General features: G+C 39.3%; 1 pseudogene; it reads left to right on the top strand.

Moving 5' to 3' along the window:
• The first annotated feature begins 22,374 nt into the window (after positions 1-22,374).
• On the top strand, positions 22,375-23,315 carry LOC124969033 (olfactory receptor 7G2-like; annotated as a pseudogene).
• The last annotated feature ends 4,311 nt before the right edge of the window (positions 23,316-27,626 follow it).

A 27,626-nucleotide genomic window follows, 5' to 3' on the forward strand; every position in this document is an offset into this window, starting at 1 on the left:
CAAAAACAATGAACTGAGTAAGCACCACTGAACATTATCCAATTCACACCCATCTGCATTTTAACTTTAGGCCTTATTATTGCAAAAATAAAACCTGTGTATGTGAAGGCACATTACACAATCATATTTCTTTTCTTCACAGTGTAAATGACTACAAGTTATCTAGTACATATATGTGATTTCCTCATTGTTTTATTGCATTTCATACTATTCTTCCACAAGTTTTTTGTGTAGTATTTATTTTTTTGTATGTAGTATTTATTTTTCAAACATCAATATTGTAAGCAACCTATGGTTCATGTCATTTTACAATTGACAATATTGGGTAAATTTTTAAAAATTACTGTTGATATTTTCATGCATTTCAACTACCACAGTGTCCTGTTATGTTAGTACATCTTTATTTATGTCTCCATTTTCTGCCTAGTTGATGTGATAGTGTTTTCCTTTTATTACATGTTTAGTTGGACTCATATAAAGTAAGAAACAATGGAAAGGGGAAACTGTCACATAGTCTTACTTCTGAGAATAAAAGGCAAATGGGGGAACTATGAAAGGAAGCTTCAGTACATATTATTTTTAATTGATAAAAGATGAACCTGATAATAGTAGAACATCAACATTTGTTACTTCTGGAAAAGGGTGAATGGAAGTATAAATTAAATTATTGTAACACTCCCACTGTTGCTGTAACAATTAAAAATAATCTCTGGTTCTATGAGGAACAGGGAGGCAGTGAAGTAGTTTCCTGTGTCTTCCTAGGTCTCTGCATCCTTTCCCAGTCAGACACTAAACACAGATGATACCACAAAGCAATAGTAACAAAAATGGCATGGTATAGGTACCAAAATAGAAAGGTGGATCAATGGTACAGAATAGAGGACACGGACAAAAACCAAAATAAATACAGTTTTCTCATACTAGACAAAGGGGCCAAAAATATGCAATGGAGAAAAGATAGCCTCTTCAACAAATGGTGCTGGGAGAATTGGAAATCCATATGCAACAGAATGAAACCAAACCCATATCTCTCACAATGCGCGAAACTAAACTCAAAATGGATTAAGGATCTCGAAATCAAACCAGAGACCTTGCATCTTACAGAAGAAAAAGTAGGTCTATTCAACATGTCGGCATAGGACCAGATTTCCTCAACAGGACTCCCATAGCACAAGAAAAAAAAACAAGAATCAAAAACTGGTATAGATTCAAACTAAAAAGCTTTCTCTCAGCAAAAGAAACTATCAGCAATGCAAAAAAAGAGCCTACAGAGTGGGAGAAAATCTTTGCCAATCATACTTCAGATAGAGCACTAATCTCCAGAATCTATAAAGAACTCAAAAAACTCTACACCTAGAATGCAAATAAAACAATCAACAAATGGGCTAAGGAAATGAATAGACATTTCACAGAGGAAGATCTACAAGCAATCAACAAACATATGGAAAAATGTTCAACATCTATAGTAATAAGAGAAATTCAAATCAAAACCACCCTAAGATTCCATCTCACCCCAATTAGAATGGCGATTATCAAGAATACAAGCAACAACAGGTGTTGGCGAGGATGTGGGGAGAAAGGGACACTCATACATTGCTGGTGGGGCTGCAAATTAGTGCAGCCACTCTGGAAAGCAGTGTAGAGACTCCTTAGAAAACTTGGAATGGAATCCCCATTTGGCCCAGCTATCCCACTCCTTGGCCTATACCCAAAGAACTTAAAATCAGCATATTACAGAGATACAGCCACATCAATGTTCATAGCTGCTCAGTTCACAATAGCCAGATTGTGGAACCAACCTAGATGTCCTTCAATTGATGAGTGGATAAAGAAACTACGGTATATATATACAATGGAATATTACTCAGCCATAAAGAATGATAAAATTTTGGCATTTGCAGGCAAATGGATGAAATTGGAGAATATCATGCTAAGTGAGATAAGCCAATATCAAAAAACCAAAGGATGAATGATATCGCTAATAAGTGGATGATGACACATAATTGGGGGTGGAAGGGGATAGTGTTAGGTTTAGAGTTAGGGTTAGGGAGGGGGGGCAAGAATGGATGAAGGAAGGACTGTATAGAGGGAAGAGAGGGGTGGGAGATATGGGGGGGAAGGGAAAAAATAACGGAATGAATCAAACAACATTACCCTATGTAAATTTATGATTACACAAATGGTATGCTTTTACGCCATGTACAAACAGAGAAACAACAGGTATCCCATTTGTTTACAATAAAAAAAAGAAAGAAAAAAGAAAACAGCAAGCTGGAGAAGTTGAGCAGGTGGAAAACATTTAATCATCATTGGGTTCTCAGACAGGGTGCAGTTTTCCCCTGGTCGTAGGTTTCTAAGGCTATGCTAGCTATGTGCATTTCTGATTGAACTTCATGTTGTTCTTTGGTATTGCAGAGATCTGTGATGTTTGACAAATGATGAAACCTCTAACCTTCACCTCATTGCTTTGGTTTTGTATCTATTTTAGTGATCAGATATGGATAAATTTCAGAAAGGAGCATTGTATAAGGTGGACAGGGAAAGGGAAGGTTTGTGCAAGTTCAAGTACATATGTGGAGTCTATGTTCAGCCCAATTCCACGGTCAGAGCTGTGTGTCTTGCTTCTCAGAGGTAGACAAACTGAGAGCTGTGTCATATAGCTGAAATGTCCTACTTGACTAAGACATAAATGAGTAATTCCCTGTAAAGCTGTTTCCATATGAAGTTCCATTAGCATTCACTCTTCTCTCTTTTGCTATTCATAAAATTCACATAATTAGATATCTGAGTGGGGTAGATGACTCTGTGATATTGGAACCATCTCAAGAGATTATGAAACTAGTTCTCAAAGCAAAGAAATCCCTAAGTCTAACATATTGGAACAAAAAAGAGAATCAGCATTCATTACAATGATTTAAAGTGGGGGTGCTTAGTTCTGGGAATTGAGACTTTATGGCTTTGTACATGGGGTGGGCCTCTTCCAAGGACCTGTTCTCCTCAGAGTCCCGAGGGATTTGCAGCAGGTACAGGTGCTGTCTCTGGACATATGGTGCCAGAGACAGTCAATTGAGTGCCCTTTCCTTGGTCTCTCTATGGCCACCTCTCTGTGGAGACACACAGAAGACAGCTGTGTCATGAGGAGGGCTGAGACCTTGGAAATCATATTATATCCTAATCCCCTCACTTGTTAATATGAGCATATATGATAAGAGGGTGAATATGATTCATTTTACAAGACAATTTTTGCCTAGCATAACCTTATCCCTGATAACCTGTAAGGCCCAAACTGAAATTGCATAACATCTTAGAATACACTGATTAGACAGAAAGTTTATGAATTCAAGAAGTGCTTGATTGCAAATGTTTCCATATTTTTCTTACAAAACATTATTTTGGAGGACTCCAATGAATATTTACCCACCCTTTAATAAATACCTTCAATTTATTACATCAGTTTACTTCATTTCTACCTTGACATGTTTTCAAGGACGTGACTGATCTCTGGGTGCTCGTTGTCATGTCATCACTGAGCATCTGAGACTCCATCCTGTTGTTGGGTTTAGCAGGTGCTCATTCATTTTCAGTCCTACTTTTACATGTCCTCAGGTAACAAGGAATCACAGGGTGTCTTTCTGATATTGATAAAAGTTGGGTAGTTATTCTGTTACTGTGAATAAAGATGATGGTCTAACCTGTTTCATGATTCCTGGAGGAATTGTAAGGTAGTTTCGATCTTGTGGTGGGTTCACTGGCTATAAAGGTGTCAATAACCTCTTTTGTGCATTTCCATCAAACTTACCAGCCCATTAGGTGATTCTGATGCTCAAAATAGTCACAATACATTTTCATTTATGCAGTCTGATACTCGGAGATAATGTTTTGCTAATTTATATTTCTCTTTTAATGAGGTGGTGTCCTTCACATCTATTATACAAGTCATTTCCTTTTCTTTTCTTTGGGAAATCAGTGTTTGAGATATTTCCATTGAGGTATTTGTCTTTTTGTCAATGTATAACAGCTCATTGTTTATCTGGAAACTCAACCTTTCTAATAAAGACCAAATCATTAAAGAACATGTTGACATCAGAAGCCTGTTCATCCATGTTAAGCCACACACTAAAGTTCACAAACTGTATGATTCAATTTACACAAAGTCCAACAGCAGGCAAAACTTACCTATCTAAGAGGAGTCAGCATATGATTTCTGTCAGGAGGGGGAAATGACTTGTAGGTGGTAAGTAAGAGATTCTGGGTAGAGTAGCATTCTATTTCTTCATCCAATTGGTGAATATATGGGTAATTTGCTGTGTTAAATTTCATCAATGTGTGTGAATATTGACAATCTGGGTACTTTTTATGTATATATGCCATACTTCAATTTAAGCTTATAAAAATATAAACCCATAAAAAGAAGCCATCTTAAACCTGAACACCTGGGTATGCAATAAACACTAAGAAACTGATTAAAAAAAATAGGACAAACACACAAAAAAGTGACTTGTCATAAATGCAGCCTTTTTTCTTTTAATTTCAGTGGCATCAAACCTACTGGATTTACTTAGAATTTGGAATGATCCAGAAATCCACATTTCCTTTTACCTCCAATTCAGGAATAAATTAAGTCCTCATTGTGTCACTAGTTTTCTGGACTGTATCCTCTGAACAACAGGTTTTTGCATCTCTCCCTGAGATAATATCTTATGTCTTCATTAATGAAACAAACTGACTCCTAAAATCTATTTGCTTGTGTTAGCAGTCTCCAAACCCTCCTTTCATGAACCATATGCATATTATATTTTTCTTCCATGATGGTTGTGCAGAAATTTTAGAAACAGGTAACTTTTAAAAAAATGATCTACTGTCACTGAAACATACCTATAATTATCTCTTTTTGGGGGGAGGAGGTATTCTCTGTATTATCACCATTTATACAGCAAACAGGAAGATTTCATTAAAATGAAATTTATCTTACTTTTGTTCTCACACGGTTTGTTTCTGATATTGCTTCTTAGGATAAGATTACCTTCACAGTTACCTGGCCTGAGATATGGTGAATGCAGTAGAGAGGAAGGATGTGTCCCTGTGGGTCGGGCAGTTAAGTTAGGTATGTGAAGAAAAAGGGAGATGAAAAGGTGGCACCCGCAGGGTGTCTCAGTGAGAGCAAAGCCAATGCCAGATTGGGGAAGGAGAGGAGTTGTCAGACTAGCCATTTCCTCAGACAATGGTTCTGATCAAGAGGACTAGAAGCTCACTGCAAGGAGTCCCTGCTGAGCTAGCTGTGCTGATGGGATGATGGAGTCCCTCCATGTGAGGTTCACCCAGGCAACCAGGTGATATAGCTCAGTGTCCCCTATTTTCCTAGCAGGGCTGCTCCCCATCCTCCTCCTTCTCCTCCTCCTCCTCCTTCAGCAGCTACACAAGCAATCTGGAAAGTGGGACTGGGACATTGTATGTCTCTTACCCTAAGATGCAGCTTAGGACTCACTCACAGTCTGTAGCTAGTTTCTTATCTTTTTGCAAGTTCCTGCATACATCATCTTTCCTCTAATTCCTCTGTTTGGGAAATAACACGTGGAACATTGCATATTAATGACTGTGATCTAACCATAAATTACAGTTGTTAAGACTGCCTTATCAAAATAATGGTCAACACATGAGATTTCAGGTAGTCCATTCTCTGCTCCTGAATGTGGCCCCAATTTTGAATTTGCCTCTAGTTGTGTACCACCTATGTGGATGGGGAATTGAAGACCTTGAAAGTCAAGTGGTCTCTGTGGCTGCTCTCTGGTAGAAATTTCAGAGGGCTTGTAATGTAATCCTGCTGGCACTTCGGGGTTCCTATCATGGTGCTGGTGCTCAGAGGTCACCTCATGCGATGGCAGATGGCACATTCCAAGTTCTGACATCCCAAGGTCAAATGTACATGAATTCCCTTGTACAAATCCCCTGTGGGGCTGTGGTAAAGCAGTTAGAGTGCTTGCCTAGCATGAGCACTACTGAGGTCAATCCCAGCACTGAAAGGGTGATGGGGTGGGGATCTCTCTCCCTGGACCACTAAGTTTACACATTTTTGCAGTCCTATAGTTTGTATATCTCTCCTGCCATGTGCCATGCACTAAAACCTTGGCTGCCAACCTGCAACAGGACAGGAGGGGATGTCACCAGTCAGAGGGTCTGCAGTGCACAGCAGGTAAAGGGAGGTGAGACCCCAGACTCTCCTCTTTCTCTTTTTACTTCCTTTCTCTTCTACCACATGCTCCCTGCATGAGGTACTGCTCTGTTACAGACAACAATGACAGAGGAAGAAATAGTGAAGGGAAATATCCAAAGTCCTCAGCCAAAACAAACCTTTCCAGTTTTTAAGATGCTTCATCTAACATACTTGTTACAGCAAGAGAAATCCGACTAACACAATATCTTAGCTAATATATATTTATTTGATGTAGTCTCATATCTATGGGACATAGGTTTACCCAAAAACTAGAATCAGGCTTCCTGAAGCAGTTAGTTAAATTGGCAGGCCTTTGTTTGGAGATGAAAAGGACCCCTGTAATTATTTAGAGAGTTGCCATGTGCTGCATGAGCAGGGCCCATGCAGTGCAGATGAATAGAGACATGCAGAGAACTGAGTGGTGCAGACATGACCTCAGGGGTCAGTAACCTGCCACCCTGAATCCCTCACTTCTGCAAAGTTGGTCTTCAAGGGCATGCACTCTTGGGATCAGAATGTTAGTACAATACCTGATCTAATGAGGAGCTCTGGGTATTGGGCCCCAGGGACACAGGGACTGCAGAAGTCAGCCTGGGACCACCTCACTCAGCAGCCCTGCCCCAGCAAGTAAGCAGACCTGGACCCTCTTCCAGAGATGAGCCTTCCTCAGGATCCTAGGACTCACTAAGTCTGCTGCATTTCCCGAGGACAGTCTTCCATCTTCAGTCTCCAGGTGAGATATGGAACAACATTCTTCATGAAGCCAACTAGGTAACAAAAGTCCCTGGGTTGAGGCATTAGAAGTGCAATTCAAGCTCACCTAATTCATTTATCATTTAATTCATCTTATTTCCTTTCTCAGCATATGCCATTTTAAATGAACCCTGGTGTCAGTGATGCCTCCTTATTTATCTAGTGGACTCTCTCAGCCAGAGAGAGTTTTCAGCACATTAATCCCCCTTAATGTTTGCATTTATCATAGTAGGATGTTCCCTCATGGTTCTCTTATTTTGATTTGCCATTACATTGCATCTTTCTGAAAACTGCCTAGTGTTGCATATGATGGTCCTTGAGAGTGACAAAAGAAACCAATAGGAAATGTCCGTATCAGGCTGTCTATTTGGAAAGTTCTGTACTGGGTACTTTTAATTTGTTAATTTCACATCATGAAACATTCCCACAGATGTTTTACAATGTTATTGAGTATGATTGGATAAAATTTGCATGCATACTGTGGGTACACTAGGATGGTTGGAAATACCTTACACTGCAAAATAAAGACCACATCCAGTTAATAAACACTTTCTTCTTGCAGTTCCCACAGTTCATTAGCCTGTGGGGAGGCTTATGTTCTAGGGCTTGGGTCACATTCAGATTCTGTGAATCCACTATTGCAACAAATATAAGTGCTGTCCCTGAAACATCTGTCTCTCTGTGTAGTCAAGGATTTTATGTACAGGGACACTCCTAATAGGAATCAAAATTACTTTATAGCTTAGAGTTACCTACTTTCTGAATACCAGGTATCTCTTTTTCTATTTTCATATCTTTTCTTATATGCTTCCATATTTCTATTTTTCTCTCATTTATCTCACTTTTAAAAAATCGATACACCATTTATCATCTCAATAGTTGAAATTCTTTAGCATGAGATAGAGAATCTCAGAGACAGTGTTGCTCAGTTCCCTTCAGATGTAATTGTTAAGGGAGAGGACCTATGTTTCCATGAGGGAGTCTCTCTCCTAAGCTTCAAGCATAGAGGCAACCTATCCTTCTGCACTGACCGGGGGATCCACCACTTCTTCTGTGACCTTGCTCATATCATCGAGCTCTCCTGTTCTGATACCCTCTTTGATAACCTTACCATACTCGTTGCAGTGTGTGTATTTGCTGGTGTTCCTTTCACTGGAATCAGTTTCTCTTATATTCACATTGTGTCCTCTGTCTTGAGAATGCCCTCATCAGGAGGGAAGCATAAGGCCTTTTCCACCTGTGGGTCTCACCTGTCTGTTGTCTCCTTATTCTATGGGACAGCTTTTGTGGTGTACATTAGCTCAGCTGTAAGCGACTCCACTAGGCATTCTGCTGTGCTTGCAGTAATGTATGCTGTGGTACCCCAAGTGCTGAACCCCTTCATCTATAGCCTGCAGAACAGAGAGATGAAAGAAACCCTGAAGAAGCTTTGGGTAGGATAGGTTCTCTGCTTTGATACATCACCTGCATGAACTTGGTATTCGATAATAAGACAAAGTGACATGATGCCATTGGAACCAGAATGCCTGACTTTCACGCTATTTTATTTTTACAATGAGACAAAATTTGTCCAGGTGCAGTCTATCTGTGCTTGAAACCTGACATTTCTTTTTATATAGTTTTTAACATTTGACACATGATTTCTATATTTAAAAAAAATTTCTTTCCTTGTGTTTCACAGAAGAGGATCCTGAAGGAGGTTTTCTGGCTTCAGAGACTTCATGCTGTTGCACCTACAAAATGCCTCTTGAAATGACACATGCACGCCCTAACCCTCTCACTTGTTAATAGGAACCTAGGTGTTAATAGGGTGAATGTCACTCATATAAAAATGTATTTGCAGAGGATGATGTCATGCAGATTATTTCCCTGGGGCCTTAAATGTAATTTCACATACTTTTATAAGGGAGGCACGAGAAGAGCCAGAAACTGAACTAAGGCGGACAGTTTTTGATTAACCGAACACATTTGTCTGAAAACTTATGTGCTTATTTTGCCTGTTCTAATGACTAACTCTCACCCCTGTGCTCATGCCTGTCCCATTCACTACATCAGTTGGCTCCTTTTCGATCTTGATTCACACTTCCTGGAGGAAATGTGAGCCAGCTCCAGCCTTGTGGTGGGTTGGTGACTATGAGTATGTAAAGGTACTCCGCTGTGCAGTTCCATCAAGTTTGCTTATGTGGTGGAACTCATTCCCCAGGCCATTAGATGAGACTGGTCTTCCACATCATCAGGAAAAACTGTCCTTTACCCAAGCAATCTGTTGACATGGACTATTGTTTTCCTAATTTGAATCTCTTCTTTTATGAGGTTGAAAATCTTTTCAGGCCTTATTTGAGTCCCTCCTTTTTCCCCTTTTAATAGTATGTGTTTGAGATATTTCCATTGAGGCATTTATCTTTGTGTTAATATGCCTAAATTGTCTAATTAACTAGAAAGTCAATCCTTTTTAGTTATCTTGTTTGTCAATTTGTTATTCATGTGTTTTCACATTTAGCTTCAGGGTTACAGTATTCAGTGGGTACACACAAGTGCTTCATTTTAATATATATTGACATGTCCACATATTTCATAATAATTTGGTTTCAATAAGTATTGCTATTGAACACTGTTTTTACTTCAATCCAAAGGATTGGGTTTTAATTTTAGTTCAGAGGTATGAAATCTTCTTGAATTTATTTTTTAGATTTGAGGTGATACAGAAATCCACGTTCCTTTTTAACTATATTTTGGCAATAAATGAGCTGTTCATTCCTGAGTTGTTTTTTCTCTGGACTCTCTTGTCTGAACCATAGGGTGTCTGCACCTCTCCCTGAAGTAACTTATGTCTTCTGTCCTCATTATTGAAGCCCCATCAATTAAGTAAGTGTACATAGTAATTCACAACCCTGTTCATTACAATCACAAAGCAACCTTTTCCACAGGTCACATCATTTTTCCTGATTTGCAATTTTCTTCAGAATACTGGGAAGAAATACACATTATTTAAATCTGCAACATGTAGTATTTGGAAGTATGTTGCATATTGAAGCCATGACCATTAAATTGGGAAGGCTGGGAATAAAATTATACAAAGATAAGGAAACGTGATTACATAGTTACTCCACAATGATTACAGAAAACAGTTTAGAAGTAGTTAAAAATATTCACAAATAATGGATCAACTTTCAAGGACACAAGCAGAATCTCCCCCTAGTGTTTTGGATATTTCTTGTACTTTCTCTGTGTTCTTACTGTGTCAACTGAGAAGACAGGAAGTCTTAAAGTGATTTTTTTAATTTAGTTACACATGGAGGGATTTGCATTGTTTCGTAGGAGAGGGTTACAAGCAATCTGAACACTTGTGCTGTAACTTTGGGTCTCTTTTATCCTAAAATTCAGCTTATGGCAAAAACAAACTGCTGCTGTTTCCTTCTGCTTTTGTTTGTTGTTTCAAATTCCTGCACCTTCTTCTTTCTTCTAATTTCCTGTGTTTGGGAAAAGACATGGGTAACATATCAATTTATTGGTAGTGATAGTTCATTTACAATTGCTATGAATTCCTCATCAAAACATTAGCAATAACACCTGAGGCATCAGGAAACAATCTCTGGCTCTGAGTGTGGGTGCCATTTGATGGTGCAGCTGTGACAACAAGGAGTGTGGACGGAGAGCAGAAGTCCATAGCACTTGCAGAAGTCCTTGCTGCTCTTTGCAGGTGGAAGGGATCAGAACTAAGTGGTGGATTATAACTGATACTTCTGTATTGCTGATATGGTATTTCTCAGAGGTCATCTGACCTGAAGGCAAGTGGGCCACTCCAGAGTGTGTCATTCAGAATTCAAAGGATATGAATTTCTCTTGCACAATGGCTCTCTGGAGCTGAGGATGTAGCTTAGTGGTTGAGCACTAGACTAGCATGTTTCAGACCCTGGGTTCCATCCCCATCACCTCAAAACAAATATATGTGTAGCAAAACAACTCAAAGCAGATCTCCATACTCATTACCCCTAATCTTTTCATCTCCTATTTTCCTGAAGTTTTCCCACAAGGCGCCGACCTTTTGACTAATGGATCGGAAAGCACATTCTCTAGGTCCCATTTGGTGCTGCCACTGGGATGTATACTACGTATGTGTTCAGAGAATGAACAGAAGACTGAAAGCTAAAGGACACCTTTATGGCTTTGTTCTGGAAGATGCTTTCATCAGGCAAGTGATGGTGTCTTACTGATGCTGCAGTAATCCCAATGGGTTGCTACTCCTAGGTCCCTTCAGATGGTGGTATAAGGTCAACGTGAACTCAAACATGCTTCAATGTCTCCAAATTGCTCCAAAATGAAAACAACTAAACAAAAGAACAAAAAAGAACTTGTGCAGACTCTGGTCCTGCTGGTGGGTGGGACCTCTTCTTCTTCTCCCTTTACAACCACACTTCCTGTGCAGCACTCTAGACCCACTTCGCCCAAGTCTTCTCCCACCATTTTCTGGGTCCATCAGCAGGACTTTGCTTGTATTGCTCATTTCCAGGTTCACAGTTCCCTCTTCCATACCCAGTCTGGTCTATCTCGTGAATTAAGCTCCTGACTTCTCCTGCACAGTGACTTGGAGACTATCAAATCCCCTCACCAAGCCAGCAGGGAGCTTGATTAGGGTCTTTGTTGGGGGATTTTCAGAGACTTCCATGAGTTCTGTCCACACTCTTGGGTTCAGACAGAGCTCACCTCGTAATTCACAAAGATTTGTGAAGTAAGGAAACTCTGCTTCTGCCCTTGGAAAATAACCCCCCAAAAATATTGTTTTCCAAGCTGGAGGTTAGAAGGACTTTCTTGCTCATGGAGTTGAATCCATAGAGTCCCTTGCTTTCATCTCACTCCGGATCTCCTGCTGAGGTTCTTTTCTTGCTACTGGGAAACTTCATCTTTTATTTACATGCTACTGTTCTCTGTATGTTGTACCCACAAACACTGATGTTGCTTAAAACCCTATTGATGTCTTGGTATCTTTTGACAATTGTTCCAATGGCTGAAATCGAATGAGGTTAACATGTGAATATGCCATGATGATGCTGCCTTATTATAAAGTTGAAGTAGCAAGTCATATAAATTACAAATTCATGTCCCAAGAATTAATATATTATAAATGCAGACAGTAAACAGGGAAAAATATTGTGCATTTTAATATAGAAGTTTTCAAAAGCACATGAACTTGAACCAGCCCTCCATCTATTGAATGGTGGTTGAATCTAATCCAGTGTCTGAGTGTCATATCACATAGCTCTGCCTTTGGTGACTTTGTAGTTGAAATAACAAAAACCATTGTGTCCCATCATCTGAGAAGTAGCACACCTGTAAAAAGTTAAAGTGCATATAACATAAATATATAACATATGACATAATTAGTAAATTATATGATATTAGTGCAATGTGATATTTATAACAATGGGTAAGTTATACATGGGTATATACATGTAAGGTCTATATTATTATTTAAAACCTGTTTTAAGGCACTTGTGTCAATTTCATTGAAGTATGTGTGGAATTGAATTATCGGGAGTTCATAACTTAAAAACCAAGAGCTGAAATTTCATACCAGAGTTCCCTAATGTGAAGAAAGATGTATATTTAAACCACTGTGTTGGAATTGAAAATACTGTGCATGGATGGACAAAGGAAGTAAAAGTACAGTCTGTAATTTTGACTGTCCGCACTGAACAAAGGGAATATAATAAAGTAGTAATTCAATCTTTATAAACTATGTGGGAAAACATTATATTTCAGCAAACACCCCCTGATGACTAACTAGGAACACCCAGAGTATGTGCAGTTCTACAAGGTCAGAAAGTTTTCGTTTGCCCCAATATCCATTCATTAACGATCTGGTGGCCACTCTGCAGTGCTTTTTCAAAGTGGTGGAACCTTCCAGAGGTGAGCCAAAATTAAATGAAATTGGGTTGTTGGGGCAGGCCATGAAGTCACTAGCCTCCCTATCTCTTATTACTTCCTGGTGGTTCCCAAGGCCACATACTATGTCAATGATGACTTACACAGTCACAGGCCCAAGGCAACAGGTCAGTGACTGTGAATCACACCACTGAACTATGAGCCAGAGAAACCTTTCCATAATTTAAGTTTGGGAGTTTTTTACAGCAATTGAAAGCTGAAGATCACAGTGTCTTCGCTAATATGTATATATTTACTATTTAAACCTATCCATGTCTTCACATCTAAAATGGAATGGAGCTTACTGAAATCATTAATTAAATGAGATAGACTTTGTTTGTGACCGAAAAGGAGCCCTGGAATTCATTAGAGAGTTGCCATGTGTTACATGAGCAGGGTCCATGCAGTGCAGTTGAGCAGAGACAGTGCAGAGAACTGAGTGGTGCAGACATGGCCTCAGGGGTCAGGAATAAGCCACCCTGAATCCCTCACTCCTGCAGAGTTGGTCTTCCAGGACGTGCTCTACTGGGATCAGATTGTTAGTCCAATTGCGTCTCTAATGAGGACCTTTGGGTATTGATCCCTGGGGATACAGAGACTGCAGGAGTCAGCCTGGGACCACCTCACTCAGCAGCCCTGTTCCAGCCAGGAAGTAGCACCTGTGCTCCTCCCAGAGATGAGCCTTTCTCAGGATCCTCTGAAATATTAATCTACCTGTATTTCCTGACAACTCATTTGCTTCTTCCATATCAAGTTGAGATTTTGAACCAGATCCTTCTTGTTGCCAACCAGGTAATTACACTTCCTTAGTTTATGCTTCATATTATCTCATTTAGTAATTCCTGAATTCATTTTAATTCCTATATATTTTCTCATATCAACTTGCCAAAAAATATTGATATAACTGGTAGTTCCTTCTTTGTTCTCTACCTGTCCATCCCAGAGATCATTTCAGCACATTACACACTTCCCTGATGTTTGCACTTATGATTCTGGGGATTCTTTTCTCAGTCCTCATTCCTCAATTGCCCTGACACATTCTTCTTTCTGTGGAGTGAAGAGTGCTCTGTGCAGGTGCATGGCAGTAAAAACAAAACCAGTAGGGGGAGTCAAGTTAAAGTCCCTATCTCATTCCCACACTGGGGGCTTTGGCTCTACTAATTTCTCACCATGAAACACCCCCACAGTCTTTTCCATGTTCCTTGGGGTTAGTTTAATAAAAGCTGTAAATGTTCAAGGTGTACAGTGTGATGGTGGGATGGGGATATATATTGCAATATGGCGACCACAATGGCATGAATTGACACATCTCCCTGCACTTTCCTTTGTACAAATGCAGCATTCAGGCTGCTCACAGAGTTGAGGGCTTCCCTTTCACAAAGCATGTTCTAGAACCTCTGACCTTCATTCAGTGTGTGTGGATTCAACATCACCCTGAATGCTGAAAGCTGTCCCAGGCACTTCTCTGACTAAAAAGACCACTTCTCCAGCTCCACATGTGCCTGGTAGTCCATGCCTATCTTATAATTGTGTTATCTTAGGCTCGTATTCTGAAAATCAGGAAATTGTTTTAGTTTTCATAATTTTTTAAAGATATTTGTTTTTTTTATCATTAGGCATATGTTCAATACAAACTATTTATGGTGATAGTCTATGTATAGCCAAAGGCCAAGATTTTTCTTTTTTCTTTTTTTTATTGTAAAAAAATGGGATACATGTTGTTTCTCTGTTTGTACATGGCGTAAAGGCATACCATTTGTGTAATCATAAAATGACATAGGGTAATGTTGTTTGATTCATTCTGTTATTTTTTCCCTTCCCCCACCCGTCACACCCCTCTTTTCCCTCTATACAGTCCTTCCTTCCCCCATTCTTGCCCCCCTCCCTAACCCTAACTCTAACCCTAACACTAACCCCCCCACCCCCCATTATGTGTCATCATCCACTTATAAGCAAGATCATTTATCCTTTGGTTTTTTGAGATTGGCTTATCTCACTTAGCATGATATTCTCCAATTTCATCCATTTGCCTGCAAATGCCATAATTTTATCATTCTTTATGGCTGAGTAATATTCCATTGTGTATATATGCCACAGTTTCTTTATCCATTCATCAACCGAAGGGCATCTAGGTTGGTTCCACAATCTGGCTATCGTGAATTGAGCAGCAATCAACATTGTTGTGACTGTATCTCTGTAGTATGCTGATTTTAAGTCCTTTAGGTATAGGCCAAGGAGTGGGATAGCTGGGTCAAATGGTGGTTCCATTCCAAGCTTTCTGAGGAATCTCCATACTGCTTTCCAGAGTGGCTGCACTAATTTGCAGCCCCACCAGCAATGTATGAGTGTACCTTTTTCCCCACATCCTCGCCAACACCTGTTGGTGCTTGTATTCTTGATAATTCCCATTCTAATTGGGGTGAGATGGAATCTTAGGGTGGTTTTGATTTGAATTTCTCTTATTACTAGAGATTTTGAACATTTTTCCATATGTTTGATGAAGGCTTGTAGGTCTTCTTCTGTGAAGTGTCTGTTCATTTCCTTAGACCATTTGTCGATTGGGTTATTTGAAGTCTTGGTGTAGAGTTTTTTGAGTTCTTTATAGATTCTGGAGATGAGTGCTCTATCTGAAGTATGATTGGAAAAGATTTTCTCCCACTCTGTAGGCTCTTTCTTTGCATTGCTGACATTTTCCTTTACTGAGAGAAAACGTTATAGTTTGAATCTATCCTAGTTGTTGATTCTTGCTTTTATTTCTTTTGCTATGGGGGTCCTGTTGAAGAAGTCTGGTCCTAAGCTGACATGTTGAAGATCTGGACCTACTTTTTCTTCTATAAGATGTAGGGTCTCTGGTCTCATTCCGAGGTCCTTAATCCATTTTGAGTTTAGTTTCTGCACGGTGAGAGATATGGGTTTAGATTCATTCTGCTGCATATGGATTTCCAATTTTCACAGCACCATTTGTTGAAGAGGTTATTTTTTCTCCATTGCATATTTTTGGCAGCTTTGTCTAGTATGAGAAAATTATACTTATTTGGGTTTGTGTCCGTGTCCTCTATTCTGTACCATTGATCTACCTGTCTATTTTGGTACCAAAACCATGCCGTTTTTGTTACTATTGCTTTGTAGTAGAGTTGAAGTTCTGGTATTGAAATACCCCCTGTTCATTTTTCCTGTGAAGGAATGCTTTAGCTATTCTGGGTTTCTTATTCTTCCAGATGAATTTCATGATTGCTTGTTCTATTTCTGTAAGGTACGTCATTGGGATTTTAATTGGAATTGCATTGAATCTGTATAGCACTTTTGGTAGTATGGCCATTTTGACAATATTAATTCTGCCTATCCAGGAACATGGGAGATCTTTCCATCTTCTAAGGTGTTCTTTAATTTCTTTCTTTAGTGTTCTGTAGTTCTCATTGTAGAGGTCTTTCACCTCTTTTGTGAGTTTGATTCCCAAGTATTTATTTTTTTCGAGGCTATTGTGAATGGGGTAGTTTTCCTAACTTCTCTTTCTGAAGATTCATCACTTATGTATACAAATGCATTAGATTCATGAGCATTGATCTTATATCCCACTACTTTAATAAATTCACTTATGAGTTCTAAGAGTTTTCTGGTGGAATTTCCTGGTTCCTCTAAGTATATAATCATATCATCAGCAAATAGGGATAGTTTGAGTTCTACTTTTCCTATTCGTATCCCTTTAATTTCGTTTGTCAGTCTATTGGCTCTGGCTAGAGTTTCAAGGACGATATTGAATAGGAGTGGTGAAAGAGGGCATCCCTGCCTTGTTCCAGATTTTAGGGGGAATGCTTTCAGTTTTTCACCATTTAGAATGATATTTGCCATGGGCTTAGTGTAGATGGCTTTTACAATGTTAAGGAACATTCCCACTATCCCTAATTTTTCTAGTGTTTTGAGCATGAAGGGGTGCTGTATTTTATCAAATGCTTTTTCTGCATCTATTGAAATAATCATGTGATTCTTGACTTTAAGTCTGTTGATATGGTGAATTACATTTATTGATTTCCTGATTTTGAACCAACTTTGCAGCCCCGGGATGAAACCCACATGATCATGGTGCACTATCTTTTTAATATGTTTTTGTATGCGATTTGCTAAAATTTTGTTAAGAATTTTTGTGTCGATGTTCATTAAGGATATTGGTCTAAAATTTTCTTTCCTCGATGTGTCTCTGTCTAGTTTAGTATCAGGGTGATATTGGCTTCATAGAATGAGTTTGGGAGAGTTCCCTGCTCTTCTATTTCATGGAATACTTTGAAAAGTATTGGAATGAGCTCTTCTTTAAAGGTTTTGTAAAACTCGGCTGAGAACCCATCAGGTCCTGGACTTTTCTTTGTTGATAGCCTTTTGATGACTTCTTCTATTTTATTACTTGAAATTGGTCTAATTTTAAATTGTGTATGTCCTCCTCGTTTAGTTTAGGAAATTCATATGTCTCTAGAAACTTGTTAATTACTTCGAAATTTTCTATTTTGTTGGAGTATAGATTTTCAAAATAGCTTCTAATTATATTTTGTATTTCAATCGTGTCTGTTGTGATATTTCCTTGTTCATTCCGAATTTTGGTGATTTGGGTTTTTTTCTCGTCTTCTCTTTGTTAGTGTGGCTAAAGTTTTATCAATTTTGTTTATATTTTCGAAGAACCAACTATTTATTTTGTAAATTTTTTGTATTGTTTCTTTTGTTTCAATTTCGTTGATTTCAGCTCTGAGTTTAACAATTTCCTGTCTTCTACTACTTTTGGTGTTGGTCTGTTCTTCTTTTTCTAGGGCTTTGAGCTGTAGTGTTAGGTCGTTTATTTGTTGAGTTTTACTTTTGTTATTGAATGTGCTCCATGAAATAAATTTTCCTCTAAGTACTGCTTTCATAGTGTCCCAGAAATTGTGATATGAAGTTTCCTTGTTCTCATTTATCTCTAAGAATTTTTTGATTTCCTTCCTAATATCTTCTGTTATCCATTCATCATATAATAGCATATTCGTTAATCTCCAGGTGTTGGAGTAATCTCCAGGTGTTGGAGAGTAAAAAAGAGTGTTTTTTACTCTTTCATTTATTTCTAATTTCAATCCATTATGATCTGATAGAATACAAGGAAGTGTCTCTATCTTCTTGTATTTGCTAACATTATCTTTGTGGCATAATATATGGTCTATTTTAGAGAAGGATCCATGTACTGCTGAGAAGAAAGTGTATTCACTCTTCGTTGGATGGTATATTCTATAAACGTCTGTTAATTCTAAATTATTGATTGTGTTATTGAGTTCTATGGTTTCTTTGTTCAATTTTTTTTTGGAAGATCCGTCGAGTGGTGAGAGAGGCGTGTTAAAATCACCTAATATTATTGTATTAAGGTCTATTTGATTTCTGAGATTGAGAAGGATTTGTTTGACATACATGGATGAGCCACTGTTTGGGGCATAGATATTTATGATTGTTATGTCTTGCTGATTTATCGTTCCCTTAAGCAGTATGAAATGTCCTTCTTTATCCCTTCTGACTATCTTTGGCTTGAAGTCCACATTATCTGAAATGAGGATGAATACCCCAGCTTTTTTGCTGTATCCATGTGCATGGTATGTTTTTTCCCATCCTTTCACCTTTAGTCTATGGGTAACTCTTTCTGTGAGATGAGTCTCTTGCAGGCAACATATTGTTGGATCTTTCTTTTTTATCCAATCTGCCAGTCTATGTCTTTTGATTGATGAATTCAGGCCATTAATATTCAGGGTTATTATTGAGATATGATTTGTATTCCCGGATATTTGACTCATTTTATTCATTTATTTGTTTATTTTTGACACGACTTGGTTCCTCTTTATTTGAGAGTTCCTTTAGGATAGCTCCTCCCTTTGCTAATTTGCTTCTTTGTTTTTCATCTCTTCCTCATGGACAATTTTGCTGAGCATGTTCTGTAATGCTGGCTTTCCTTATGTATATTCTTTTAGCTTTTGTTTATCATGGAGGGATTTTATTTCATCGTCAAATCTGAAGGTAAGTTTTGCTGGGTATATGATTCTTGGTTGGCATCCATTTTCTTTTAGGGCTTGAACAATGTTATTCCAGGCCCTTCTAGCTTTTAAGGTCTGGATTGAAAAATCTGCTGATATCCGTATTGGTTTCCCCCTGAATGTAATTTGGTTCTTTTCTCTCACAGCCTTTAAAATTCTGTCTTTATTTTGTATGTTAGGTATTTTCATTATAATGTGCCTTGGTGTGGTTCTGTTGTAATTTTGTGTATTTGGAGTCCTATAAGCCTCTTGAACTTGATTTTTCATTTCATTCTTCAGATTTGGGAAATTTTCTGAAATTATTTCATTGAATAGATTGTTCATTCCTTTGGTTTGTTTCTCTAAGCCTTCCTCAATCCCAATAATTCTCAAATTTGGCCTTTCCATGATATCCCATAGTTCTTGGAGATTTTGTTCATTATTTCTTACCATGTTCTCTGTTTGTTCAACTTCGTTTTCAAGGTTAAATATTTTGTCTTCAATATCTGAGGTTCTGTCTTCCAGGGGTTCTATCCTATTGGTTGTGCTTTCTATGGAGTTCTTAATTTGGTTTTTTTGTTTCCTTCACTTCAAGGATTTCTGTTTGGTTTTTTTTTTTTTTTCAATATCTCTAACTCTTTATTGAAATGGTCTTTTGCTTCCTGTATTTGCTCTTTTAACTGTCGATTGGTGCGTTCATTCAATGCCTGCATTTGCTCCGTCATTTCATCGTTTGCTTCCCTTATCATGTTAATTATGTACATTTTGAACTCCCTTTCTGACATTTCTTCTGCCATGCTGTCATTGGATTTTATTGATGTAACATCCATATTTGTTTGAGGCATCTTCTTCCCTTGTTTTCTCATGTCGTTGAGGTATCAGTGGACTGCTGAGATGTTGCAGATTTCCTCTATCGACTTATAATGTCCCTGAAGATTGCTAGTGTATCCCCTTTTATCCTTCAGTATCCTGAAGTCTTAGAGGAAGTTGATAATGCGGTGCTCCCCAAGGAAGCTGCCTCTCTAGTGGTGGTGGTCTTCAGGTGGGGTATATTCCCTGCTAGTGGGCAGAGGTGCCTCCTCTTGTTGACCAATGGTCATCCAAAGGGGAACTAGGCTGCGGACTCCGGCAAGGCCTGTTTGGGCCTGTGTCTCTGGTTTTATCCTCCTTGTGGGAAAACCTCACCTGGTGGGGAAGACTCACCTGGTGGGGAGGTCTCGCTGGTCAGTTCCCCTCCTAGAGGTTCCCCTCAGTCCACAACTACCGCCTGGGCGGGGCAACCTTCCCAGTCAACGTTCCCAGGGGCCCAGACCTACCTCCTGGGCCTTGGAGCCTCATCCTTCGCAGACGAGTCTCCTTAGTTTGCCCCTCCTCAGAGAAGCTGCCCGCAGTCCTGCAACCTTCGCTCCGCCCCTCAGCTTGTCTCTGTGTAGCTCTTTCAACAAAAGGCGCCTAGGTCCCCGGACCGTGCTTTGCACCTGATCGCCTGGCTATGCGACCCCTCCTCTGAGCAGCCACCTGGAGCCTCATACATATGCTCCGAGCCCCAGTGTCCTGCTGCTCGCCTCTTCCTCCATGCAGCCACCCGGTGCTCTGTGTGGGCGCTTGGAGACCAAGCAACTCACTGTGCACCTCCACCTCCTCAGGACAGCCCCCCCCCATTGTTCAGGAAGTTGCTCTGAGTCCAAACAGCTCCTCGCCCAGCTCTTCCTCTGGCAGCTGCCGGAGCCCCCTCAGGTTGCTCCGAAACCAAGCATTGTGCTGCGCGGCCTCCTCTGCAAAGTTCCCTGCTGTCGGAGTTCACTGCTCCAGTGGGGAGAAGGGTATCTTGCCGCCTGGGCAGGGCAGCCTTCTCAGGCAACGTTCCCAGGGGCCCGGACCTACCTCCTGGGCCTGGGAGCCTCACCCTTCGCAGAGGAGTCTCCTTAGGCTGCCTCTCCTCAAAGAATCTGCCTGTAGTCCTGGAACCTTTGCTCCGCCCCTCAGCTTGTCTCTGCAGCTCTTCCACCGAAAAGCCACCTAGGACCTGGGACCCTGTTCTGCACCTAATCGCCTGCCTATGCAGGCTGTCCTCTGGGCAGCTGCTGAAGTCCGGCAGTTTACTCTGAAACCAAGCGCTGTGCTGAGCAGCTTCCTCTGCAAAGTTCCCAGTGGTCCGTGTTTACTGCTCCAGCTGGGGGAGGGGTGTCTCCCTAGGCAACTCTACTTCACAAAGTTCCCTGCGTTCAGGGGCTACGGCCAATCCGGGACGCCTCCCCAAAGGGAGAGACTCACCCGGAGGCTTTGAGTTGGTCCCAAGTCACTCACTATCTCCTCTTTTGAATCTTGAGTCCTGGAGCAACATGAAATGCAGTCGCCCTCTAGTCCGCCATCTTGAAAACCAGTTTTCATAATTTTTTTCAGGTTTTTCTATGCAATTCACTGATACTTTCCTCTTTTTTCTGAAATATTTTTTAAAATGAAATATCAATTATCAACTAAATAGTACAGCTACCTTAAGAGGAGACACAGAGTCTTTTGTGTCATGTTGATGTATAATTAATTGCTGTAGGAGATGATTAATGTTTCCTTGGGGAGTCTCCTGAGCTTCAAGTATAGAAGCAGCATTTTCTAGTCTTTGCTCAGGTCCACCAAGATGGATGCCATTTAGAGGCTATTATTAATTTCATGGATAAAGGTGGACATACTTCAAAGGCAGGGATAATGCTAGTCTCCTTGGTCAGGAAGAAAATATTGAAATTGCACAGAAAAATCATTGGATCTGAGTGATCATGTAGGAATGTTAGTTCTGTGCTATTCAGGCACATTAACAGAGATTGTTCATGAATCATTTCAGCTGTCAGAATATCTGAGCTGAAACCCAGTCTTGACCAAACCCTTGTGTAATCTCACCTTACCAAAAGTCCTCATGTATAAATGTGGGTGATAGTGAAAAATAACCTATGTGCACTTTGACTCCTCTGTCACATGACTCTGAACCAAGCCAAAATGAGGGAATTATTGCTTTACAAGAAACAGTTAAAAAACACATTCTTCTCTCTTTTATAATGTATTGGAATGCTTATGTTCAAAAATATATGCCTTAGGCTTTGTTTCTTTCTCATATTTATCACAATAATTGGAACACAATCAGTGTTCAGTACAAATTTATTTTAATCAAGGATATCGAGGGAAACAGGAATGAATGAAAATGGAACTAACTGAGAAAATAGCAGAGAAAATTTTCTGAATATTCACTGGAGTTCACAGTGACCAGGGGGATGTTTTCTGTTCTATACACTTTCTCAGAATTCAGCATGCACTGAAGTCACCTGTAGCCCCTGAAGTAGACTTGGCCCTTGTCCCCAGGGTCATTTAGGTGTCTGACTGGAGTGGGGACCAAGGATCTGCATTTCTAACATCTCCCAGCACTGCAGCTGTTGTCCACACATCTTAAGTTCTTCTCACCCTGTCTTTTCCACCAGATTCTTCACCACAATGGAACCCCATAACCAAACAGCCGTTTCACAATTCCTACTCCTAGGACTTTCAGATGACCCAGCACTGCAGTCAGTGATCTTCAACCTGTTCCTGTTCATGTACCTGGTCACCATCCTGGGAAACCTGCTCATCATACTGATGGTCAGTTCTGAACCCCACCTCCACACTCCCATGTACTTCTTTCTTTGCAATCTCTCCTTTAATGATATCTGTTTGAGCACTTGCACAATCCGCAGGATGCTGGTGAACCTTCAAACACAGGATCAGAGAATCACTTACACAGACTGCCTCTGCCAGGTTGCCTTTGTCATAGTATTTGCATTTGTGGAAAATTTTCTCCTTGCAGTGATGGTGTATGACCGCTATGTGGCCATTTGTCACCCACTCGTGTACACAGTCATCATGAATCCCTGCCTTTGTGTCCTGCTGTTTCTCTCCTGTCTTCTCATTAGCATCACAGTTGCCCTGTTCCATATACTCTGATGGTGCTGCGTCTGTCCTTCTGCAAAAATCAGGAAATTCCCACCTTCTTCTGTGAACTTGCTCAAGTCATAAAGCTCTCCTGTTCTGATACCATCATTGATAACATCATGGTATATGTTTCAACTTCCATATTTGGTGGTGTCCACTTCTCTGGGATCATCTTCTCTTATATTCACATTGTGTCCTCTCTCTTGAGAATGCCCTCATCAGAAGGGAAGCATAAAGCCTTTTCCACCTGTGGGTCTCACTTGTCTGTGGTCTCCTTGTTCTATGGGACAGGTTTTGTGGTGCACATTAGTTCTGCCACGTCTCATTCTTTAAGGAAGACTGCCGTGGCTTCAGTGATGTACTCTGTGGTTCCTCAAATGCTGAACCCCTTTATCTACAGCTTAAGAAACAGGGACATGAAAGAATCCTTGAAGAAACTCATCAGCAGGACAGCATCAATTGTATAATGATTCAATTACTCTGAACTTGGGTTTCTAGAGAAAGTCAAAGTGACAGGATCCCTGATGAACCAGCGTGGTTGGACCTTGTCAATACATTCTCCAAAAATGATGACACTATGACCAGGTTCACTTTTCCTCTGATTGAACTCGGACTATTTTTTGTCTATCTCTGATGCAGCACACATAATTTTAATACTCTAAAGACAATTTTTTGATGTGTCCTCACAGGAGCTATATCTGGGGCAGGCATTATAATTGTAGTAATATTTGTTACAATCCATTCAAGACCAGAAGCTGAAGAGGTCAAAAGTGTAGTGAAGCATAGCTGTGTCATATCTACAGAGTAAACTTCAGGGTGATTATATGGGTGGGGCCACATTAATGTCATCTAGAGTTGATTTTACTGTAAGGGAAATAAGTAACCATTTGTAGCTTGCAAACAAATATCCAACCATTTCAGTCACTAAGAATAACCTTCTAAGTCATAATGGCATACTGTTCAGTGTCATATCATGTAAAATTGGCATAACTAGGTGGTATCAGTGGTCTCAGATGGTTGTGAAAATGTTGAAACACATCCTTGAAAGTGCCTTCTGTCTTGTGAAAAGCAAAATCTAACGTAAATAAGCCTAATAATAATGAGAATTATCTTGCATTGCAAGGATTCCTGAGGCAGGGTATGTATCAGCGTGGAGTACTTCTTTCTTTCATCCTCCTCAATGTGGGACTGGTTTCCTCTGAAGTCACCAGGCGAGAGCAGCACATTCAGGTGTGTTACCTGACATGACATTAGAAATAGAAAACTGAGCCTCATTCTTGAGTCTATTGATAGGTAACGGTTCCATGGATGAGTTAGACTAAATCTGGTAGAAGATTTACTAGTGGCTCTCAGCATAGGCCCAGAACTTGTTAAACTAATTTTCTACTTCCTTATTAAATATTGCATGATATTGCTTATTTGAGAAAAGATGATTTGCTGAAAAGACTTTCCTGGGTTATGTGGGAGGTCTTCCATGTAACTCCATCTTTCAGTATAAGACAGACTGACAAGCAGAGGAAACGCAGAAGAGGAGAAGACCTACAACCACAGAAGTAGAAATTGGATTTGTGCAGCCAATACTGGACCATTTTTACATACAAAACTGTCATTTTCATACAGTTTCAACAAATTTCTATCACTCCTATAGCTACCCCTGTAAAATTTGTTATATAAATGTGCTTGTTTTGACCTTGCCAAAATTTAAATTTGACACTTAATCCATGTCTTATTGTTACTGTGATCCTTCTTTTCAGGTATTCATATTGAGTACAGCAGTTATTCATTCATTTTTATTTCTTCAGGAAAAGTTTGTTTTATTTCAGTTGAAAAATTTTTGAAAATACAACATTCAACATTTTGTTTTTAAATTCAAGGCTTGACATAGTTCCAAATGTGGGAATACTCTCAGCAAGGGATGTGTTCTCCTAGATATCAGATAGTCAATGGCAATATTTTACAAAACAGTCCTGGTGAAAGCTTTCTGTTTTTTTTTTAACATGTCTCTTTTATTTACTTATTTATTATTATTTTGATTCATGGTACACAAATGGGGTACAACTATTGTTTCTCTGTTTGTACATAAAGTAGAGTCATACCATTTGCGTAATCATACATGTACCTAGCTTTATTTTAACTAGTGAATTTTTGTTGACTCATTTCAAACTCTACAGCTTTAAGTTATGCTTTGTGACATTAAAGATAAGAAACACCTCAGGTGTTGTTGAAATACTACTTATATTTCTAGAAAAAAAGTCTATCTTTCTGCTGTTATAAACCAAACTGAGTATTGTTATTTATGGCTTCTGAAGAAAGTAAAATAATTATATTGATTTAGTCAGTTTTTTCTCTGCTGTGAACAAAAGACCCAACAAGCACAACTGAGGAGGGAAGGTTTACTAGAGGTTCCTGGTTGCAGAGGTTCAGTCCATAAATAAATGCCCACTCCATAGCTCTGGGTCGCAGCTGATGGAGAGTGTCATGGTGTACGGGAACGGCAGAGGACAGTAGAGGACAGTAGCTCAGCAGATGGTATCAGGAAGCAGGAAGAGCTCTGTTCACCAGGGACAAAACATAGCCCAGAGTCATGCCCCCCATGAACGACTCCTTCAGTCACACACCACCAGCCTCCATTGACCACCCAGTTAATCCGTATCACTGAATTAATGCAATGATTAAGTCACACCTCACAATCTAATCATTTCCCCTCTGAAAATTCTTGTATTGCCACACATGTGAGTTTTTGAGAGACACCTCAACTGAACCATATATACAAACAGGACAGACACTGGATTTTATCTTTCAACCTGTTTTGCATTTCGAAGACGTCTCCTGAGTGGCTGCACAATTTAACCATCCCATTAGGTGTTCCTGGTGTTCCGCATCTTCCCCACAATACACTCTTTTATTAGGACAATATAGTGGGTATAATTAGTTTACTCTTCTCTTACAATGAGATTCAGAGTCATTATACATAATATGCAACACTATCTTCTGAAATATGAGTGTTTACAATATTTCCATTGAGTTTCTTGTCTTTTTAGAAGTTAGTTCCTAATGGTTCTTCATGTAATTGTGATAGTGATCCATTATACTTATGTATATTGTGTATTTATTTTAGGTCGATGTCTCCTTTTGCATGTCTGTTATGCTATGTATCACATGACCTCTACTGCTTGATTTTAATGTGGATTATTTGTAAGTATTTTCCCTCATGGTCTGTGCTCAGTAATTCTTGGTCTTGAAACTCCTCCTTTGGCTGATAAGGGATTTGTGGCCTTGTCCTGTCCTGCCAAGGTGGAAGCCACGTGAACTGTGTTTGTGCCATTGATGTGCTACAGAGATCACAATCGCTTTTATTACTAAGCATCATTTATTAACTGGTCCTACCTTTCACCATAATGCCAATCCCACAATAAAGAAGCACATAGAGGGAAATAGGGGGCAGGGATATGAAAAATGGTGGAATGAGACAGACATCATGTACACGTATGACTTCACAAATGGTATGAATCTACATCATGCACAATAATAGAAACGAAAAGATGTGCCCCATTTGTGTACAATGAATCAAAATGCAGTCTGTAAAAATAAAAAAAATATATTAAAAAAGTAGTGTATTTAAGAGTTCTTGTTTTCTGGACTCTTTTCTGGGCAGTAGGATTGCTGTCTCTATCCCTGCACTATTTCCACATGTCTGCAGGCTTGGAGCTCACTAGTCAGCCAGACCAACTCTCTTGTAATGAACAAGCCCTAGAAGTTTTTTAGTTATAATCACAAAGGGTTATCTGTTTTTCTGTTGATGTAAAATATTTGACAACGTATTGACAATCCAGACCCTTAATTTAAATATCTGACCTCTACTTTAATGTAATGAGTGTATGTGATAATACTGTGATGTTTGGAACACATGGCAGTGAAATTCTAAAAGGAAGTAAGATATCTACTAAATAGTCCATTTTGACTAGAGCAAATACATAAAAACTGCTGTTTATAATATGCTCAATAAGTTAAAATTTAACCAAACCACATATTAAATTAGTCTTATGTGGTTATAGTTTTAACATATTTTCAATATATTATCATTGGTATAAATATTAGATAGATAGATGATAGATCCTATGCAAATAGAAGAATAGTGGACATGTAATAGATAGATAAAAGAATTCCCAAATTTACAAATTTCGAAACAATGGTTCCTTTGAATTCAAAATATGCATATCCAAATGCCCTCTTGGCATCCCCACATGGATTCTTAATAGACATATCAAATTTAACATTGCCATTAAAATATGTTATTAATCCTGAAATATTCTATGCATGCATATATTCCATGCTACAGTTCATGGTAATTAAATTTTTGCATGTACTGAGGATTTCCTGTCATTGAGTATCATCTCTTATTTCTCTTTTTCTTTATACCCTATACACAATTGCTCAGAAAAACCTGCTGTCCTTTCCACCAATATATATCCAGAATCAGTCAGTTATCAGTATATCCATTCTTACCAACATGAACTGAGTCATCATCCAGTTAGGGTTATTCAAAGGCCATCATACCTGGACAATCCTGTGTCTGCATCCTTGTGCAGGGCATGGGAAGTGTTGGTCAGCTCCACCTTATCTTTCCATCACCTACACATGCATCTCTGTGCAGAAGAACTTTGGTGCCATCTCTGTTTACTAGATGTGAGGACTTTGTGGAAGGAAGTATAGACTAGACAGGCACAGTAGATCACCTCCCTTGCCTGCCAGTTCTCCTTTATAAAACTATAGAATAT

Source organism: Sciurus carolinensis, chromosome 17 (genome assembly GCF_902686445.1).
Source record: "Sciurus carolinensis chromosome 17, mSciCar1.2, whole genome shotgun sequence".
Lineage (NCBI taxonomy): Eukaryota > Metazoa > Chordata > Mammalia > Rodentia > Sciuridae > Sciurus > Sciurus carolinensis.